Source organism: Carassius carassius, chromosome 4, assembly GCF_963082965.1.
Source record: "Carassius carassius chromosome 4, fCarCar2.1, whole genome shotgun sequence".
In the NCBI taxonomy this organism is placed as follows: domain Eukaryota; kingdom Metazoa; phylum Chordata; class Actinopteri; order Cypriniformes; family Cyprinidae; genus Carassius; species Carassius carassius.
In genome coordinates, this window is record NC_081758.1 from 19,646,076 (window position 1) to 19,668,908 (window position 22,833).

Below are 22,833 nucleotides of genomic sequence, written 5' to 3' on the forward strand. Positions count from 1 at the left end.
GCGATATATTGCGGTGATTAATATGCACGATATTGTTATTGTCGGCACTTCTAAATACCGTGAATAAATATACATTACAAATTATTTAGAATTTGGAATGCATTTTAAGAATATTATTCCCATCAGCTGCTTAAAATGCACAACATCGCTGTATGCTGCTTGAAAGAGCGCATGCGCTCTGATGTGAACAAACGCGCATGAGAAGCGCATGGAGGAACACGTGAGAGACGCGCTGAATGAAAGCACATTTACTCTCTGACAGCAGATGGCGCTAAATGCAGCCCTTACCCTGTAAACAAAAATAATCTTAAATAACCATTCAGATTTTTGTTTTCCCTATGGTGTTTATTACAGAGCCAACTACTGAAATATTTAGACTAAATAGGCTATTTATCTTCAAACGTTCATTTTTTTTTTTTTATCTGGACTACAAATGCCCTAGATATTGTTTGAAAGTGTTTTGATCTTTTATTGTTCATTCACACTTTACATTATGGCTTCATTAGTTAAAGGGACTGTAAGTAGGAATTACTCCCATCTAGTGGTGAAATTGTATTTTGCATTCAAACTAATTTTGCTCTCCAGCGCCTCGCTTTTTCTAATGCGCGTTGCATCTACGGTAGGCGATATACCAAAAAGCTTTGACAGGATGTCTTCTAATAGCACTTCATTTTGGCGACGATGTTTTCTTCTCCTGTGGCGCGGCATATGTATGGTCCATAATAAGAATGCAATCCAGACTTTTAAACTTGCCGGTGCAGTTTCAAGCGCCTCTCACTGCTCTGCACCTGCGTTTCTGGCTCTGACCGAAAACGCGTTGTGGAAACACGTTGGCTTAGTACTTTTTGTCCCTCTCTGCTATTATAGTTTTGCAAGATGGCGGAACTACATGGAAGCCTCCGTCGACCTAGCCATCCCATGTATATAAAGATAATAAATTCTTCATTTACGAGGATTAGTTTAAACATTGGCATAGGTATTTGTACACCATTGAGGGCATATTTATGAATAAAAATATTGATTTTAGATAATACCTAAAAAGTTACTTATTGTCCCTTTAACATAAACTGCCAATGAAAAAATTATTCTGAACATTCATTAATCTTAGGTATTCCAATATTTAATAACACATTGTTAAAATTGAAAGTTGCAACTGTGTTATTTAATGAGCTAACATGAACTAAGACTTGTATTTTTTAACAAAGATTAATAACATCTACATCAAATGTAGCTATTGCTCATTGTTTAGCTGTGCATTTATTGAATGAGCACTATGTGATGTCCGAACTGATTACACTATATTTTATGTATTACACTGTATTTATGTATAATCATTTTCTATTTTTAAACTGTCTTAAATTCATTTTAAGTCAATTTTTAAATCATTTTCATTTTCAAGTTCTTAAATTGCTTTTTATTTTTGTGATTATTTTTCTTCATGACTTTTTTTTTTAATTTCTTTTTGAATTACCATTGTGTATGAAATGTGCTATAAATAAACTGGCCTTGCCTTGAATGTTAATGCATCAACTAAGGTTAACTAATGAGGTCTTATTGTAAAGTGATACCTATTGGTCTTTATAGTTCTTTTGCACTTTAATGTGTAAAACATTTAACTTTTATATATTTTTCTGTATTGCTTTGTTTTAAATGTTTAGTTATTTTTGTAATAATAAAAAAAGTTATTTAACCTGTTATACTGTATTATGACCACTTTTTTTAAAACAAAATTTCAATACCGTGATAATACCGTATACCGTGATAAAAGCATTATCAATTAACCGCAACAGGAAAATTAGATACCGGCATATCGCTAGTTGAGATACAAGTTTTAATGAGAAACCTCACAATTTAACCTTTAAACCATTTTTAAAGAAAAGGGATGAGTCGGAAGTATAAATTATTATATTATTTAAAACATTTTATTTAACAATTATTTTCACATTGGTCTGAACAAAAACCGTGGACTGAATTACTGACAATTCACATTCATTCTCTGCCAGTAGGAGGTGCTTTTGGAACATCAGAAATATAGTGGTTTCCCGGTAATGGCTGTAAACAAAGCAGCTCAGCTAATAAATTATACTTCATCAGGTAAAATGAAAATGCGATTTAAACTTTTCTGAAGACAATCAGTTCCCTTCAGAGGTTAATTCATATAAAAACTTAAAATTTGTGAGAATGAGAAAAGTGTGAAAAAATATAGCCTATATTGACGAGGAAAGTCCACTGATGAGTTACCAGTGTAAGCCTACATTTTATTTTTGTCATTTTAACTTAGGGCTGTCAATCAATTGTGTGCATTCACTGCTGTGTAGTGATATCCGGTCAATCTTTCGTTCGTTATCTGGCTCGGCTCGGTGTTCATCTTCAGTTCTCTCTTCACAGCAGTTCAGTCAGTGTACTGTTTGAGTAAATGAATTACTCCGGGATATTGGTTTGTTTTAACTCCGAGGGAGTGTCAGCCACATTAAAAAAGTTAACAGCTTAAGTCATTTGTGGATTAATGCGTATTGGAGACGCGAACCATTTAAAATGATTCAGTTCGATTTGGTGAACTGGTTCAAAAAGATCCGGTTACATCACATGATTCGTTCGCGAACCAGATATCACTAAACTGCAATGTTTTGAACGCTCTCTCACAACAGACACGGAAGAGAAGACAATGCTGAATAAAGTCGTAGTTTTTGCTATTTTTGGACCAAAATGTATTTTCGATGCTTCAAAAAATTCTAACTGACCCTCTGATGTCATGTGGACTACTTTGATGATGTTTTTCTTACCTTTCTGGACATGGACAGTATACCGTACACACAGCTTCAATGGAGGGACTGAGAGCTCTCGGACTGAATCTAAAATATCTTAAACTGTGTTCTGAAGATAAACGGAGGTCTTACGGGTTTGAAACGACATTAGGGTGAGTTATTAAAGACAGAATTTGGATTTTGGGGTGAACTATCCCTTTAAAATATGTCAGTGTCATTGTTCTGTGTCAAGATGCACACCTGTAACATTGTCTTTGAAGGCATTTTTGTTAAAGTTGCTTAAATATCTTAATTTAACGAAGGCCTTGTCCTGACTTAAGCTAAGCAACGTTTGTGAAACCAGTTTTTAAACTAATCAACATTGGCATAGACAAATATGAATGCTTTATGTAATATATGTTTATTATTAGTGAAACCATAGCATGAAGAGTAGACGTTTCATAGGTCATTGATGTTTTTCAAAGAACTTGTTCATGTCTATTAGAAATACTAGGTTCCTATTACTTCTCTTCCTTTGCACTGAGCAATTTACTCACACAAACCTGTTTGCATTTTCACAATACAGGGCAGCTAACTTCTTCTAAGAATGCAAAATGTACATTTATTATTTATTATTACATTTGTTTGCCAGATACGGTTTTATGATGTATCTAAATTCTACAAACTGTTTTCATTGATATATTTGACTGTTTCTGCTGTCAGACAACGGGATGAACATGAAATAGTGACTGAAACGCAACCCATTAAGACCAGATCTCTCCTTTCCAAGCTGTTAATCTGCACAAAAAATCTAGAGTTAATTATGCCATCATCTGATAAAATCAAATATGCTACACACAAGATAAAGATAACAGCTGTGTTGTAATTTCGACTATACTTGCAGGTAAAATTAGAGAAGCAACATATCTGTGTTTTAACTGAAAGTGCAGCTCCTTTCAGCCGCCCGTTGAACAGTGCAGACGCAGAGAGAGAAGTGTGCGTGCGCTCGTGTGGCAGTCAGCTTCAGATGCATAATATTTTCATTTGATACAAGCAGGATACACAAGAAGCACGTTCGACTTGGACATGTAGACGGTTGTCGTGGTAATAAACACTGTAACCAGCAATCGTTTGTGTGTCCATGCTTAATGCGCATCTCATATATGAAAAGCATTTTAGGGGGACCTTGGCTTTTGGGGGCCAACCAGTCGCCTACCTTTGCCTAATGGGTAAGTCCACTCCTGGTGGTGAAACAATGGTGGATTGTTAACAGCTCACTCAGGGCGGGTCTAAGGTAAGACGCCAGTGCAGTTTGTGCTGAAACGCCACTATCAAATCCAACTATCTTGGGAGGGGCCTGTTGTTGTGGTGTCACACAGCATCTGAGATCAGCTCAATTTGAGAAAAGGGTAAAGATTATGAAGATGAAAAAAAAACACTGGGTGTATTTTTATCATTATAGGTTGGCTGTGTACACACACTGCCAACACATATTTCAGTTCAAACAATTTGTTTAAGTGCATGTAGCATCATATGACCCATGCAGTACCTATTTCAACCGCTAGGTGAAATTATATTACATACTGCAACTTTAATCTGTATGATCCTATCCACTTCTAGATGTCAGAAAACACAGTGTATTGCTCTCAAGGAATCATGCTATGTTTACATTGCTGTTTCACTGAAAAATAATGCTATAGCCAGTAATTCTACTCTGAAATGTGCATTCCGGTGCGGAATGGCTTTGTTTTTGCAGTACCCATTTAAACCGCTAGCTGTCTTACATACTGCACCTTTAAATAAAAAGCACCCATCCTTAATAAAAAGTGTCTCACACGGCTCCGAGGTAGTGAACAATGTTCTCCTGTAGCGAATCTATGTGTTTTTTAAGAAAAAAAACATATTTAAAACATAATAATTACTTTAATCTAGCTTGTGCTCACTGTTGGTTCTTGTCACGTGTTCCTGTAGCTCAAGTGGTAAATCATTGTGTTAGCAAGCACAAGGTTTGGGGTTCGAATCCCAGGGAACACATGTTAGGAGAAAATTGTTAGCCTGAATGCAATGTAAGTCGCTTTGGTTAAAAGTGTTTGCTAAATGCGTAAATGTAATGACCTGCGGTGTGCTTGCAGCATTCTGAAAAGTTGAGATGTTTTTAACTCGATGTGGTGCGGACGCGAAATTGAAATAACGAATTTGAGCATGCAGAAGACGCGATATGTGAACGGTCCCTTAGAAGTGATGAATTAGAAGACTGATGCATGCAATGCCCGCTGAGTGCCATTAAACAGCTTGAAAGATCAAAGACCATTTTAAATATAACTCCAACTGGATTTGTCTCAAAGAAGAAAGTCATATACAGTACAGACCTTTGGACACACCTTCTCATTCAAGGGGTTTCTTTATTTTCATGACTATGAAAATTGTAGAGTCACACTGAAGGCATCAAGGACTATTTGACCAAGAAGGAGAGTGATGGTGCTGCGCCAGATGACCTGGCCTCCACAGTCACCGGACCTGAACCCAATCGAGATGGTTTAGGGGTGAGCTGGACCACAGACAGAAGGCAAAAGGGCCAACAAGTGCTAAGCATCTCTCGGGGAACTCCTTCAAGACTGTTGGAAGACCATTTCAGGTGACTACCTCTTGAAGCTCATCAAGAGAATGCTAAGAGTGTGCAAAGCAGTAATCAAAGCAAAAGGTGGGTTTTTTGAAGAACCTAGAATATGACATATTTTCAGTTGTTTCACACTTTTTTGTTATGTATATAATTCTATAATTCCACATGTGTTAATTCATAGTTTTGATGCCTTCAGTGTGAATCTACAATTTTCATAGTCATGAAAATAAAGAAAGCTCTTTGAATGAGAAGGTGTGTCCAAACTTTTGGTCTGTACTGTATATCTAGGATGACTTGAAGGTGAGTAATTTATAGGTTAATTTTCATTTAGGGGTGAACTTACCCTTTAATTTCATTTTTTATTTACTTGGCCTTAAATAAAAACAAAAAACCAAGGCATGCTTTCATATTTTGAAGTTATTTAAACTAATTGTAGTAACACTACTTTATTTTGTCAGTTTAAATTTGTTCCTTCAATATTTGCAAAATGCCTCATTCAGCCAATAAATTAATCAGAAACAGATTTCTTTTTCAGCAAATTTAGTAACAATATATTATTTTATTATTTTGACAGCTTTATGATGTATTCTTACTGGAAAATTTACATTTTAAGAGAGCTAACTTTGATTCAATCATACAAAGTGAAGATATCCAGGATATAGTTTTTTTTTTTTTTTTGGCTGCTGCAATACGACATCATTACATTTTTTCAACATATGATATAATATATTTTTTTTACATTTTTTCAACATATTATAAATATATGGCATGACAGTTTACAGTGTTGTATCTGAAAATGCTGACACTGTTGAGTTAAAGCAAGGAATAAAAACAACTGGAAGTAGCAGAAGACTACATTACAATGTAAATGATTCCTTCTGAACATGTTTAACATATATATTTAAATATAATTCCTCTGTACATATACGTTCATCTTGAGATTACATTACATCTCCAGAATCAGTGAAACATCAGGGTATCATAACATGGTGCACTAGCATGCATGGTAAAGAGAAAAAGTATGCTTGGATTATATGAGGCTTGTAGCTCTCAATCAAGCCACGGCCAGCTGCATCACTCTGCAGGTAATTCAATAAAGCCTTTTCTCAGTGGGCAGAGTGAACCTTCCCACCAGCATGAGCACAGCTACAGGAGCAGACTCTAATCTTAACATCGGACATGTGTTCCCAGTCATGCAAACTAAATCCAACAGACAAAAAAAAAATAATAATAATAATAATAATAATAACTCTTAAGGTATGCCAGTCTTAAAGAACAAATGACTACATATTTACATAATGTGCACCAAATATAAATTATTTGTCTCTGAATTACTCAGAGCTTATATAGCCTAATCATGCAGCTGAACTAGACTGTATGAAATCAAAGATAAAAGCCAATGCAACACTGCTGATGAAATGCTGTACAGTCCTTGAGGATACAACCTGGAACTAGCTGAAAGTGCATGAGTTTAAAGTGCATGACTGAAATGAAAATCTGGATTGGTCACCACTTTTATAGAAAACACTGACCACTATTGTGTAAATTCATTTTCTTTTATAAAATGACTAAACATTATAATTTTGGCCGACATTACCATAATAAAAATAAATAAATAAATAAATAAAAATAAAAAAACATTTTAGGGGATTTAAAGTTTCAAGACTTATCTACAAAACAAAATTAGTCTCAGTCCAATAAAGCTGGATGAAAATCACCCATTAAATGGCATGCTCAACCAGCCTATTACGCTTATTTGACTCAAAATGGATTTGACTGTATGTATATGGATTTGGCTGTATGTTACTATCTAAAACAAAAAAATAACAGAGCGAGAGAGAGAGAGAGAGAGAGAGAGAAAGAGAGAGAGAGAGAGAGAGAGAGTAGGCCTATTTGACAAAAAGTGCGTCCTATCAAAATAAAATGAACGAACGAATTTTACAGCCTAGTTATTGACATTTTTATTCCCGTTTTTATTTTACATTTTTATTACACTAACTAACATAACAGGGTTGCAAGTAGAAAAAGCTAAAAAGAAGCCTAAAGCTTGATGCAGTCAATGCTATAGTGTAAAAACAGATACAACTTTTTTAAATTTCCATGTCTTCCCGCCATAGAATGAATTCAAATTATTGTACCAAAGAAGGAATTATATTTAAAAGAAATGCCGTACACAACTGTAATTTGTCTCGGTAGGCTACCTCTCTGTGTCTGTGTCTGTCCGCAGTGCTCGTGTTGCCTGCGGCGGACGGGGGATCCGCGCGCTCCGTGCTCTATTCCAGCCACCGATCAGTCGCTTTCACTCATGTCAAAACTGACTCCAGTGCAGCTCTCAACCCCATTCCCTCAACACGCTCTTCTAATGACTCAACATAATTTATAAGAACGCAATGTTTCAATAGCTCCTCTTCAAATCAACCACTTTTAGCTCTGGGTTTGGGGTCCTGCATACGAATAAACAACTTTTGTTTCTTGTTCAAAGCGAACTGTCATAATTTTGATTTCATGTGCCTCCGTCTCTTTTATGCACTGACTGACAAACTGCACTGTGCTGATTCAGTTGACCGTAGGATTTGAACAGTTTCTTTATTAATATAAAAAAATGGGTTGTTATGAAGCGAAAGTCTTGAAATATTTGACTCACCCTTTAGGGAGCTGAGCAGATGAGATGTAGATGTTGGTTCTTCATTACGAGACGCCCGAAACTGCTAATGAATAAACATTTGTATCCTAAAGGCATCCGGCAATTAAAGCAAGCGCTGACCGTGTTTAAGGGCTGCAGCTCCCTCTCTACCCAGTACTTCAAAAAATGAGAGAGAGAGAGAGAGAGACCTGCTGTGTTTTGCGCTATGCACAGAGACCTGACGGAAACACCGCGGTGTGACGTAAAGAAAGCCCCTACAGTCCGCGCTGATTTTTTGAAGTGGTAGGCTATATGTCCTATTGAAAGTCAATACCGGCATCTCTTTGCCAGAACACGACAAAGTGGCGTGATTTAAAGGCGCATTCAGTATTTTATGACAATTAAGAAAGTTTTACACATAAATAGAGGTTTTTTAAAATTGTCATTAAAATTAAGCCTGCTGAGGACAAATCAGATTTTTTTATTTATTATCCCAAACTAAGGATAAAATAAATGGCAAGATTGCATGTGAGTTTTCAATTTAGTTTTCATTATTGCTCATTTATATTTGAACAACTGCAAAAAAAAAATATTTTGCTAACTACAACCCACACTTTGCCTATGTACAAAACCCTGGAAGCGATGATGACGGAATCTGCTATGTCTGCCGGCTGTGGCATATTCAAGGAATAGCCAGCACAGAAAAGTTGTTTGAAAAACAAAATCAACATAACTCAGCTATCAAGGAGATACCTTCCACTCCTTGAGTTTCTCCACCACTGGAAAGCTGCTCCAATATTTACGTGGGTCCTACCTCTTGCCTAATCGTAATCCTTCACTTTAATGTTTTATTCCTCAAAAATGTTCCTTTTTTCTTATCTGCCATCTCTCGAGTCGCTATATAGTCGATCGGCTAATATCCGTCCTGTGCACTCACTGAGCACTCTCTTCTCCCATCTATTACTAGACATACACGATCTGTTGTTGAATGTTGAATTTCTTTTGACATGCCAGTTAACATTTACAGCACAGTTCTGAATAGCCCAAGACCAAGTATGCAGATTCCCCCTTTGCCAGAAGGTGGCGCTTGTGGAGCAGCAGAATTTTTGCCTTTACACCAGGGGTCACCCAACTCGGTCCTGGAGAACTGGTGTCCTGTAGAGCAGCGGCCCCCAACCCCCGGGCCGCGGACAGGAACTGGTCCGTGCGTCATTTGGTACCGGGCAGCACAAAAAAGAATAAATAACTTACATTAAAGCTGCAGTCGGTAACTTTTGGCGCTCGCAACATTTATGGCGAGTCACGCAGGTGACTCTGTTTTTGAGTCAGTACTGTGCTACTCTGCAGCGTTGCCGACCCCAACCAGACTAAAATAGTCCGAATATAAACACTTATTATAGGTGTACCATAGTGATTAAGGATAAGACAAAAACATGGTTAGGAAAATGACATAACAGAAAAATTGACAATGTAATTCAATCTGACAGCATGGGATAAAAAAACATCAAGTTAAGACAAATTGGGCCACATTAGGCTTATATAAATACACAAATTCATCGTTGTGTTCCACTCAGACTTCAATATTTTTTCAAAGGGAGGATGATTAGTTCACAAGACGTGCTCATCATATATTGTTCCAGATTCTGGGTTCTATGCTATTTGTTTGTGTTAGCATATTAAGGCAGTATGTATGTATCAGTGACCTCCAGTTTCTTCTGTTGTGTGACCTTATGCTTCTGTTTCTCATTTATGACTGAGCCAAACAGGATAATACAATCATTTATAGCATGAATGATTGAAAGCCAAGGAGCACTTAACTTAATGAGCTACTCTGCGATATGAATGTCCTGCATTAGATTTGTGTCTCCTCGGTTGTGACTATCAGTGGAATTTCAGTCTGTTAAATCTTCAAGAGTCAAAAATTGAAGAAAACAGCTATATGAAAAGAAATACAGCTTGATTTAAGATCAAGACAATCTCATATCTGTTTTGTTACTTTGACACAGCACCTGAATATTAAATAGACTATGAGTGAGCACAGACCACAAAACAAAATGAACAAAATCCTCTCGAAAACACTGTAACATTACGTCAGTGTTGACGATGGATTTTGCAAAAAGCAAAACACTCAGATAATACTGTTCTCATCATTTTTTATTTTTTTTATTTTTCTTAATAAAACATCTATTTCACATAAAGAATTCATGATGGAGCTCAACCGCAGAGAGACTCAGCATGACAATAATCAAAACTAAGCTGTTGGTTGTGTCATAAGAGCAGTCATTAGACTTGGTCTTTCCATCTTACAAATTGAAGTATAACCATCTTAGCTAAAACCTACAATAGTTTGCAGTGATCCATCATACACCAAAGCATGTCTCCTCTTAATAAATACAAATGATAGGACATCTCAGTGGTGAAGAATCCACTTTGTTTATATGTGACCCTGGACCACAAAACCAGGCTTAAGTCACTGGGGTATATTTTTAGCAATAGACAAAAAAAACATTGTATGGGTCAAAATTATCGATTTTTCTTTTATGCCAAAAATCATTCGAATATTAAATAAAGATCGTGTTCCATGAATATATTTTGTAAATGTCCTACCATAAATATATCAAAACTTAATTTTTGATTAGTAATATGCATTGCTAAGTATTCATTTGGACAAATTTAAAGGCAATTTTCTCAATATTTAGATTTTTTGCACCCTCAGATTCCAGATGTTCAAATAGCTGTATCTCGGCCAAATATTGTCCTATCCTAATAAACCATACATCAATGGAAAGCTTATTTATTCAGATTTAAAATGATGTATAAACCTCAATTTTAAAAAAATTACACTTAAGACTGGTTATGTGGTCCAGGGTCAAAGATTTTATATTCTGCTTCATACAAAAAATCTAAGCATTTGAAACAGAAGTGAAGAACTTTGACAACAACAACAACAATTCACAGCCTGCCTGTCTTAGTTGTGAGCAATGATGAATACCTCAAAAGCATTTTACATTTTTGGTTGCTGCAGTGCTTCAGACTAGAGCGGCTTTATGAAAGCTGCTGCTGCCTAAGGATTCCCTGCATAATGATAGAGGAGCTATCACATATCTCAAATTTCCAAACTGTTCAAAGTGCAAACTCTATACCTGAGCTATGACATGAATAATGTGAACGCATGTACAAAAGCATGTTAATGTAATATTAATGTCCCAACTGAATGATTCACTGAAATTCTTATATTTACAATATCACTGTAAAACAATAAAACATTGTAACAACACTCCAGTAAAAACCTGTTAACTGGTTAAAGGTAACTTACTGGTAAGTTTTTCATTAAAATAACTCTTTCTTTTTGGACACATTACGTTTTATGTTACATGTTGTTAAATTAATGTTAATTGCATGATTTTAGTCTTGTGTAGTGATTAGTATTTCCCTCAGTTTGTGGAAAAGCTGCTCACCATGTGGGTTTCTTACTAACACCTGTATTTTTATGGTGGTTGTCAGTGTATTATAAAAGTTTGGGTACTTCTCTATGTTGGTCTATTAATATTGTATCAGTTATATTGAGAAGTGTTAAGGTGTTTGACCAGCTTATAAATGTGAAATGCAATTATTCCTTTTATTTAAAAATGTATGTAAAAAGAAAATGCGTTGCAAAGAAATGGAAATTGAACTTATGACATGAATCATTAATTTCACCAATAAATTTCCTATGTTTTTTTTTCATGTTTTTTCATGCAGGACAGAGAATCTGTCCATCTAATAGCACCCTGCTGAGAAAGATAATAGGTTTCCCATATATAACACTACAGGACCATGAGAACCAGTAAACGTCTTTGAAACTGCATAAAGTAAAACTTTTTTTTGTCTTTTAAAACTTTTTTTTAGCCTCCTAACTCAACTCATTTTATTACTTCTCTAATCTGTCTACAGTTTCTGCATCCTGAAGCCCTCAAATATCTCTATGTGTGTGTGTGTGTGTGTGTTCACTGTTCTGTGTGTGTGCACTTCGGATGGGTTAAATGCAGAGCACGAATTCTGAGTATGGGTCACCGTACTTGGCTAAATGTCACGTCACGTCACATCACTACAGAAACACCACAGTGGAGGAAGTTTGTTTAATGGCTTGAGACTATTGGAACAAACTGAATCTGGCTGTGGTTAATGAATGTGGGTTGACTTTCAAGTGAGGGCAAATGAAAACACATTACTTTTCAGCCTGAGATTCAGAAGTAGTATTTGAAATCATGCTGAGCTGGACATTTTATCAAGGTGCTGCAATCAATGGTAGCTTGCCATCTGAGCATGGGGTGGCCAAAGTGTTTGGTGGGGTAAACCAGTCATGAAACTTCACTAGCCAGAGCACAGTAAAAGTGCTGGATGCAGTGGAATAATTTACCTACAATTCACCAAGAACAAATATGTGCTATGGTTTAAAAGTAATGAAGAATATCTTTTAAATCACACGAATACTTGTGTCTTTGGAGGTGTCTTTTTCAAACTACATATGTGTTGAAGCAGGGTTGGAACGAATCTCTGCTGGGCTCTGGCCCTCCAGGAATTGAGTTTGACACCCTCGGTCTAGTAGTGTAATCCTTTTCGCAATGAGCCAAATTTTCAATACTTTGTCTGCTGTATATATGTCATTCCAATGCTAAAATTCAGTGCTAGGCTCATCTACAGACCAATGCTATTTACATTCTTAAGCACAATCCCACAACTCTGAAAATCCCAGTTGCTTTCGATTCCTGATGCAAAGAGAGAAAGATTAACTGAAAAAAATGAAAATGAAAGATATATATATATATATATGAGATTATTTAAGTTAATGCCACAGATTAATAGAAATTCTGTACTACATATTGGCAATATTATTTTGTAACGTGTCCTAAATGTCTAAATGTAGCCTACCTCCTGAAATCAAAAAAGTCTTGAAGTTACTGTACTCATGAGAGATTAAGTGTCCACTCAAAACACCAAATACCTGCAGGGTTTATATAGCATGAAATGGTGCAGTGCTTTTATTCATGATGTGTGGAAATATTTTGGGAGGCTTTCAAATTTGACTATGGCAATGGAGGGCCTTGTAGTCAAAAAGACTGAGAACCACTCTTTGTTTTCTTCCGTCTTATTTCAAATGATGAAGGGCACTCAAACAACAGAGCCCTGTTGTCAACTCTGTCATTAGAAGAATCCAAACCACCAAGTCGCAGAAGCCATTTAAATCAGAATCTCTCAGCCCTCTTGCTTTCAAATGCATCTCATCCCGTCAGAATTTAGAGTTAGAACTATCTGTTTTAGAATATTGCTTCTACTTCAGGTAAGAGCCTGGCAGACAGATCCATGTCATCTGTTTGTTGTCTACAAACCAGAAGGTTGGTGGTTCAATCCCCGGCTCCACCTGACCAAGTGTCGAGGTGTCCTCGAGCAAGACACCTAACCCCAGCTGCTCCTGACGAGCTGGATGGCGCCTTGAATGGCTGACACCGCAGTCGGTGTATGAATGAGTGTGTGAATGGGTGAATGTGAGGCAACTTGTAAAGCGCTTTGGATGGCCATGTGGTCTGTTGAAAGCGCTATATAAATGCAGTCCATTTACCATTTACCATCTGAGGAAAGAACAGTGAGATCGCAGACTGGATCCGACAGATCAGGACAAAGCAACCCTGATGCTCTGACCACCGTCATGACTGAGATGTTATGATACGCAGCACACAATTTGTAATTCAAAACACACATGCGGCTCTGAATCAATTTTCAACAGGCTGTAAGTCTCTGTTTTCCAGTCTGTCATCTCCTCTTTGACCTTTGCCACCTGCAGGTGATCGTGAATCTGAGCAGGGCGCTTGACAGGCAGAGAGAGAAGCTGGAGCTGATGAGGAGTTTCACCCAGTGGAGACTACAACAGCAGTGTGCTGCCAGAGAGGAGGTGAGACGGGACAGCACACACACACACACACACACACGTGTGCGCACGCAGGGCAGATGTTTTTCAGATGGTGTTGTTTACTCATGTCAGATTGATGCTTCAGAACGGCTTGTGTTTTGTATTCATTTTCTCTTCTTGTAGAAATTGCAGTTTTGCTACTGACTATCTGCATTTAACGGGATAGTTCACCCAAAAATGAAAATTCTGTCATCATTTACTCACTCTCAGTCTTTACTCATCTTCAAAACACAAATTAAGGTGTTAATTTTAAAGCTAATGGGCGATAGTTTCGCCAGATAAGACCCCATTCCTCAGCTGGGATCGTGCAGAGCCCTTTGAAACGGCATTGATTTGAACTTCAACATTCTGGTTGCCGTTGAAGCCAATTGTGTGGAGAAAAATCCTGAAATGTTTTCCTCAAAAAACTTCATTTCTTTTCCACTGAAGAAAGAAAGACATGAACATCTTGGATGGGATTGGGGTGAGTGAATTATCAGGAAATGTTCATTTTGAAGTGAACTAATCCTTTAATAAAGCTATTTTAAAACTCTGAAAGGGACTACACTCTACACAAATATAAAATGAATTCAAATAAACATAAAAAAAAAAAATTATTACTTTGAGCTTTGCCAATGAATAATTAGCACATTAAACATTTCCAGCAAAGGTCACTCTTCCCCCGAGGTCTCTTGACCAGTCAGCAGACGGTGGTAACGCTCCTTTCGTCCACCCGCTCTGTCTCTTGAATTCCGCAGCCACACCTTTATTTCACTCTCAATTTCAGAATCAGGAGGACTTGGCACAAATGAACATTTTCTTACAGCCTCTGAAAAGCAAATAGGCATGAAACAACACCATGTGTGGGAAGTAATTAATATACATGCCATTTCTAATATTACATGCTAGCTTACCTGTTACAACCCTCCTTAGCCTCAGGTTCTGAAATGGTCTCTTTTGGTTTGAGCCATTCCAGTTCATTTGAGTGGCTAAAGAATGGCCAATCAATGTTGTCATTATTCTCCTAGTTGCAACTTGGACATTACACCCACCAATGGTTCCAAGATAGGCAGTCTAACAGGAAGGAAAATACACAAATTAAAAAGTGATTTGCATTGGTAAAAAAATAGGTTTAGGACAAAACATTTTTAAAAGCTTTCAGTCAGTGAAAAGTACAGTTCTAGTTATGGCAGAAAGTCAGGTGAAGTTGCACTGTTGCCAGTTTGGGGACAGTAGGTTCTCTTACTTCAAGACCCCCCTGGTGACTATTTCTCAAAAGCAATTTCTTTGAAATTTCTCTGCGACACTTTGTTGAGAAGCTACAGTTGTTAGAACAGCGCCACTAGTTGATCAGGACAAAGTATGTGGACCAATTGACTTGGTTCTCCCTTTGCAGTTGCAACAACTTTCACAAATACTCTTGTGGATGTTTGCGCATAAAATTCCACTGACACCCCACAATCTTGTGAAAATCCTTCCCAGAAGAGTGAAAGTTGTTGCAACTGCAAAGTGGGGACCAAGTCCATGTTAATGCATGTGGATTTTAATGGCATGCCATTGAAGTTCTTGAGGGTGTAAAAGCATACTTTTGTCCATATAGTGTATGTAATTTCTGTCTTGAGAAGAGCTACTGTTGACATACCAAATCTTTCCGACATTGATGATCTTCCATTTTTTGCTCCAAGTTATCCATGTCCTGGTAGCTTTGGAGGGGTAATATGACGTCATCAGGCAACGTGATCTCTTTGGTACTCGATCGAGAGATATTTGCTACTGTTCTCTCCAGCATAGTCAGCCTGTCCTTAATCTCCTCTAGTGTACTGACTAAATATCTATCAATACCTGAAAAGGAAGAAAACAATTAAAACTGAGCACAGAGACCGTTTTAGCAGAATAATAGGCCAACTATAAATTCACAATGGGGTCTAAAAAACAGTGTGCGCTTAAGAGTCCAGTATTGTACAGCATTTTGGCTAGGTTCAGATTGCAGGCCAAAGTGATCCAAATCCGAACAGCACTAGTCACATGGAATATGCTCTTTTCCAGGTCGGATTTGGGCAACTTGAATATGAGGTCCAATTCCGTTACAGGTCGGATTTAAAAAAAAAAAAAAAGAAAAAAAAGCGACCTCAGTCTGGACAGTCGAATTGGAATTAATGCGACTTTGACGTCACCCTAGATTGATCATCTTCACAGTTCTGCGCTAGCGGGAACGAGAACAGCGGGTAAGAGCAAATTTAACTCTCTTTCTCCTCCCCCTCGTTATTATTTGCTCACACATTCTTTCTTCCACCTGAAATCAACCTAAAAACAAAACCGTAGATGCTAGCACTAACCTCTGTGGCCTCCATGTTTACTTCCGCACGATTGACGTCATATTACTCTTTTGCGCATGCAGGCCACATTTTAAAAATAATGTGAACAATCAGTTCAAAAAAAAAAAAAAAAAAAATCGGATCTGGCAATAATTCAGAATTGAGCTTTTAAGGCCTGCAGTCTGAATGTAGCCTTTGTGGCTTTCTGTGTCACTTTCTCTGTACTATAATGCTAAATATACACATATACATGATATCGAATGTTGTTAAAATACTTCTGTACCTGTAATAGGTGAAAATAATAATGAAATAGACTAATGAATAGAGATGCACAGATTGACCGGAATTGGCTGATTTTCCCGTGATCGGCCATGACCGGCACTGAGTCTAGTTTTTGCTGCGCTGCTCACACTCAATTAAAGTGAAAGTACCCTTTTGATGGACAAAATAGAAATTATTTCACACAAAAACTGCTCAAAATGCACAGAATAAACCATGTGTAGTGTTTTAACAAAAAATTGGAGCATGTCAGAAAATAAAATGAATAATGAAAAATATTTATAGAAGATTTATGCATTTAAGCTTATTTTTAATCATTTAGTTTCGGTAAAAGTATGCATTATAGCGATTATCTGTTAAAAATGTTCCATGTTCTATGCAAAATATTCTATTAAAGAAAAGATAGAAAATAAATATTTGTGTGTGCTGTAAAGTGATAAGAAAAAATTAAATCAGAATCGGCTAAAATCGGTATCGGCAGGTCAAACTCAATGAAAAAATGGAAATCTGATTCGGCATAGAAAATTGTAATCGGTGCATCTCTACTAATGAAACAATCAAATCCACAGACAATACATTACAGACAAAATCCAAATATTATTAGTAGTGGTCGACCGATATATCACTTTATTTGGCACTTTTAAAATATCGGCATCGGCCGATAAGTTTTTCTGATTGGCCAATGTGTTGGAAGCGGGACTTTTATTTTGACGGCGCTCCGGACTTTTATTTTGATGGGCAGTGCTGAGAACACCAACCTGAGAAGAGAACGGTTTGATCACTTAGCGCCAGGGATGTATGTAAAATTAGCATTACCTTGTCTTTATTTAAAAAAAAAAAAATGATTACCAGTGCGCACGAAATTACCAGACTACTGAGTGCCCTGTTACAGTGCTTACTTCCTTTTTATTCATATATTCATATATTTTTTAACAATTACTTTATTTGTGAAAAATACTGTTGCAGATTCAAGAGGTTGCCATCTAAAGTATAAGCAAGTTTAATTTTAAAGATTTTTTTTCTAATTTATTTAAAATGTATAAAATATTGATTAAAATAAATATAAAGTATATAATAAAAATATCGGCTTTATATCGGCCAACGTGCTCTCTAAGATATCGTCATCGGCCATCAAAAAAACAATATCGGTCGACAACTAATTATTAGGTAATGTAAGGCCTAGCCTAATAAGAAAGAAATGGATACTAACCAATTCTCAATGAATAACCATCATTACAAGATGTAGCCACAAAGAGTAAAAAATACTTTTGCTTCCAAGGCTAGAGAGGTGTAAGCCTTTTTACAGACTACTAAACATACCTGCTGATAGAGAGTGCCTCACAGGAAGGGGGAATGCTGCAGGTGAAGGACGGCTTGCAGGTGGAAGGTTGCTCTCAGGTGAAAGGTGACTCGCTGGTGGAAAGTGACTCTCTGGTGGAAAGCGACTCGCTGGTGGAAAGTGACTCTCTGGTGGAAGGGGACTCGCTGGTGGAAAGTGACTCTCTGGTGGAAGGCGACTCTCTGGTGGAAGGCGACTCGCTGGTGGAAGGCGACTCGCTGGTGGAAGGGGACTCGCTGGTGGAAGGGGACTCGCTGGTGGAAGGGGACTCGCTGGTGGAAGGTGGCTTGGAGACAGAGTAACTAGAGAGTTATAACCAGGTGGTGGCAAACCCATGGGTGGTGGTGGAACTGGTGGCTGGTGTACGACTGCATCAGTGACTGTTTGTGACTGTCTCTGCCGTTTCAGTGGAGCAGATTCAGGCTCAAAATCAATGTAGCGTTTGGTAGGTCTGCACAAAATGAGGAGAAACAATCCAAGAATGCATTTTAACACAAATGAACAGCTGGCTCATACTAAATAACTGGCTTATACTAATAACTGGCTCATACTATTTTAGAAATAGTAAGTTTGCTTTCAGGATCTTGTTCACAACATTTATAACTAAGAATGCACCAGTACTATAATTTATGTTTAATATTTGGGCTGCACGATTATGACAAAAATCATAATTGTCGATTATTCCCTTGAAATTGTAATTGCGATTATTAATTACGATTATCACAATTTACATTGAATGATGTTTTGAATAGTTTGGCCATGGGACCCACATTTCCCCATGGTAATCAAGTTGCGACCCACCTTTTTAGGAATATATAGGCCTATTATAATACATTTGTTTACACAAAAATTGTTGACACACAAGTACTGTCCCCCTTTCCTTAGCATACAAATAAATTGTAAGAATATGACTTGTACTGATAAATAAACAGTAGGCCTACGAGGTTAAGCTATTAAATAGCAGTCCCAAACTAGTTTTTGTTAATACAATCAAACCACCACAGTCATAAAAATATACCAAATAACCAATAAGTGGCATTTTGGGGTTATGGAAACAACAGTTACCATGGTACACAATTCTAACAAGAACTGTTAAAGAAACATGGAAGCTGCACCTGATAAATAGAATGAACATCATACCTGCATGCAAAACACATGACGAACAAATAACATGATTTATTGGTATTTTACTTTTATTTCGTTACTTACTAATTTACGACGTTGCATGCTCATATTTCTTTTGCGCTTTAGTGAAGTGATACAGCGCGCACCGGCGCATTTGCACATGCAATTAAAGAGTGACATAATAAAACTGACATATAGCCTGACATCTCATCTGTCCGCATATACTGAATCTGGACAACACGTTTTTTTTTTCTAATTTAAAACGTAACGACATTGCATGCTTGTTTATTTTGCACGTGACCGCAATAATCTTTGTGCTTAGTTTTAATATGAAAAAAGGTCTTAACTTTCTAATTCATGTCTATTTTATAACAAAATTCAAACAATAGATGTCTCAGTGTAAGCGCTTTATCTCTCTTGGTTAAAACATGAATAGGCTATTCATCAATGTGTACTTGTCAATAAAAATATATGATTGATATATATATATTTAACTTAATCACCCCCGGTCCCCGGTCCCCAAATACCACACCACCGCAAATAGAATCTAATTCTGTGGGAAACACTGCATTATGCAAATGAAATCAACAGTGCTTTATTTTTTTCAGCTACCTTTAATAGCATTCAAGTACAAAATTAAATGAACAAATATAACAATAAAACACTACACTTCACTGTATAAATTATACATTGATTCTTAATAAAGCTACTGTGTTAAATTTCTTAGTCAAGAGCAGTGGGTGATTTTTCTCTTTGTGTTTTGTTATATTAGGGATAGTTAACTGTTAACCCAAAAAATCTGTTATCATTTACTCTCTCAAGTTGTTTTAAACGCTAATGATTTTCTTCTGTTGAAAAAAGTTATTTTGAAGAATGTGGGTAACCAGACAGTTGCTGGTCCACAGTGATTAGTATTATGTTTTTTTTTTCTACATTGGAAGTCAATGGGGACCAGCAACTGTTTGGTTATCCACATTCTTCAAAATATCTTATTTTGTGTTCTGTACAATAAAGAAATTAATACAGGTTTGATACAACATTACAGTGAGTAAATAATGACATTTGACATTTTTGGGTGAAATATCCCTTTAAAGACAAGCGGCAGCATGTTTAATATTAGGATGCTGCCATTTTAAGACCTGTATGCTCTATATACAACCAGTTTTCTCTCAAATGTTTTCTGCTAAAATGGCGTTTTTCGGGGACTAATGGCTGTGCGGCTGCACAAATGCGTTTTACATTATTATAGGCTTCAGTTAATCGAGGAAAGGGAGTTTACTTTCACCACGGGGAACTGATGTTACGATAATAACCGAGTAGTTTTCTCTCAAATGTTTAATTTCACTTTAGACGTATCACATAACCAACTACTGAATGCACTGTATCAGGATACTAGGATATTTCTTCAAAAGCAGATCGTGGAGCCATTTTAATCGTGCACGATCAAAAATCGTGTGCTCAGAGCACCGTTAGACGAACGAAGTTATAACTTAAGAACTTTTTTCCTTAGACTTCAGCAGTTTACTGTGACAATCTGACATGGTAACATACATAATATGGCAAACGGGGTGAAAAGGACCATATTTAGCCTATATAAGCTAACTAACGTTACTCCGTTGTCGTTCGACAAAAACATGGCCTGGATTAACAACAAAAAAAAAATAGGTACTGAAATACAATAATAGCAGAACACACACACTATGGCAAATATTAACTGTTAAAGATAATACTCAATTTACAGTTAAAACTCACCTCAGAGTCAGGAGTATCTCACCGTGAAGACAGAAACAACCGTTAAGAAGGCGGCAAGACGGCAAGTGACGACTGCAGCCTGTAGCGCGATGACGTTGATTAATCAAATACGTTCGACGCATGCGCGGAATTGTATACTTTTAACACGCATGTATTAATCTTTTATTTAATGTAATTTAAACTGTAATGCCAAGTTAAGGATAGAAAATAGATACTTAAATAGATATTTCATTAGACAAAATATTCTGTGATTTTAAATTAGTAGTGTATTTAAACTTTAAACAACGAGGGCAAAGTGTTTTGAAAAGCCTAAATAACCTATGTATTATTATTATTTGTTTAATTAGTTTAATTCTAACACTCGCTGTGCTATAGCCTACTTGGCAGATTATAAGAGTTGTAATAAAATATGTGCATATTCTTTTTATACCCTAAGAGATTTAAATTAAGATGACAAGAATAAAAATCCTGTGTCTGGTTTCCGATAGATAGAAAAAAAAAGTAAAAAGTTATAAAAGTTTTTGTGTGAAAAGCACCTATAATAAATAAACATTTATTTGACTTGACTGAGGTGTTATTAGTCATGTGAACTTGTCTTTTTTTTTCAATTTAATGTATTTTTTATTGTTGAAAATGTTTAGCTATATTAGAATGATATAAATGGCATTAGGCCTATGGGAAATTGTATAAAAACAGATACAAAGAAGAAAGAAGTTTAAAATTTAATTTAAACTCAACTAACTCGGCCAGAGTGATGGATATCATAATAACTTATAACTTCTTCATATCTCTGTACCATCAATAACTGTACATTTTGACCTTCTCAAATAAATATAAATTGTTTTATTCCTAATATGCAGGATTCAAAATGAACTAGGTTGGTCGATTTTTTTTAATTACGAGGTAGACAGATATTTTTTTACCACCAATTGCACCAATTTATTTTGGATTACATTACAATCAACATATCCAGTAAAATTAATAGATTTGTTCTTAGAGTTTTTAAAGGGATCATGCATTGTCTTGTAGACACAATCCAATGCAAATAATGGATTTTTTTCTTTTTATTCCTTCTGAGCAGAGTTATAAATGGTGGTCTTATTTAATTTCATATTCAATTTTAAAAAGCAGCAAAACGTAATGAAAGTGGGCTACCTAAACAAAACCTGCATGGGCCCAAAGGTACAAAATCTACTCTGGGCCTGAACGGGCTAGCCCACAATGCCATCATGGGCTTAATGTGGGTAGCCCGCTAGTGTGGGCTGTTCACAGTTAGACCGCGGTGAGCCCAAAGCTGTGGGCCTCGCCTGGGCAAGCCCGCACTGGGCCTGTTTAGGTTTGGTGTGGGCTGGCCCTAGCCCACTGTGCCCGCAAAAAGCCAGCATGGGCCCCGCAGTGGCATGTTTGCAGGGTCGCTTAGCCTCCCTAACATGTTGTGGTCCCTAACAGATATAAAAGCATAAAATATTATTTCTATAAGCTATAGGCCTATGTAATTATTCGTTAATTATGTTTAAATATGTAGATTACTTTTACTATTTGTATAATCTGTTTATACAATTTATGTAAACTGCTTTTATTTATTTTCCATTGCAACTTTAAACAAGTCTAAGGAGTTTGTTGTTTTCATGTAGTCTTGGCAACTAGCCTGAATAATATGCAGATGAAATGAAACTTGTCAACTCACCTCAACATGCCTTTTGCAATCATATAATCCGCAATGGGCAATGCTTGAGCAAGCCTGTCATTATGGTTGACACCTATAAGACAGGGGTACACTTGCGTCTGCCGTAAAATGTGTCTTATACTTTTTTTGTTTTGTGGCACTCTCCCTCTGCCATGGTGCTCCTGTTTCTAGATAGACATAACTGATTAATTTTGTTCGGGAGAAGAGATGAAAGCCCGCCCACACTGACAATTGATTGGTTGATTTGCAGAAACAGGCCAATCAGGATGTTCTCTGTCTTACATGGCATGCGCTTCGCACACACGCACATTAGCACACGCACGCAAGGTCTCTCGCTCCCTCTCCCTCTCTGCCGTCAGTGCCGTGCGTGCGCTACACGGTTTGAAACCTTCTTTTACTGTCTATGTTTGAAACACAGTATCT